The 642-nt window shown below is 35.8% G+C and overlaps 1 pseudogene; it reads left to right on the plus strand.

Moving 5' to 3' along the window:
• LOC105001892 overlaps window positions 1-642 on the plus strand; it is an 8178-nt pseudogene that overhangs the window by 1037 nt on the left and 6499 nt on the right.

Here is a 642-nt window from a genome sequence, read left to right on the forward strand (position 1 = left end):
ATTTTATATTTATATTTATATTATATTTATATTATATAATATTTATATTAAATTTATAATAAAAAATTAAAAAAATTTTCCCCATCCTTACACTGCACAAAACCATTTATTCAAGCTCTTAACATGCAAACTTGATAGCATTGCCTTCCTAATCACTAGAACCACTGAACAGTTTCCACAGTATGTAATCTTCATTTCCTTCTAAATTACTACATATTTCACATTTTATTTGAATATCTGTAGGAAGCTATCTCCAGAAAATTTACACAAGACAAAATTAGTCAACCCATAAACTTTAAAAATTTGTTTAAATTGGAGTATAATGCTTTACAATGTTGTGTTAGTTTCTCCTGTACAACAACATGAATCAGCCATCAGTTCAGTTCAGTTCAGTCACTCAGTCATGTCCGACTCTTTGCGACTCCATGAACCACAGCATGCCAGGCCTCCCTGCCCATCACCAACTCCAAGAGTTCACTCAAACTCATGTCCATTGAGTCGGTGATGCCATCCAGCCATCTCGTCCTCTGCCATACCCTTCTCCTCCTGCCCTCAATCTTTCCCAGCATCAGGGTCTTTTCAAATGAGTCAGCTCTTTGCATCAGGTGGCCAAAGTATTGGAGTTTCATCTTCAACATCAGT

The sequence above is a fragment of the Bison bison genome, unplaced genomic scaffold, assembly GCF_000754665.1.
Source record: "Bison bison bison isolate TAMUID 2011002044 unplaced genomic scaffold, Bison_UMD1.0 scf7180017864385, whole genome shotgun sequence".
NCBI classification, from domain to species: Eukaryota; Metazoa; Chordata; class Mammalia; order Artiodactyla; family Bovidae; genus Bison; species Bison bison.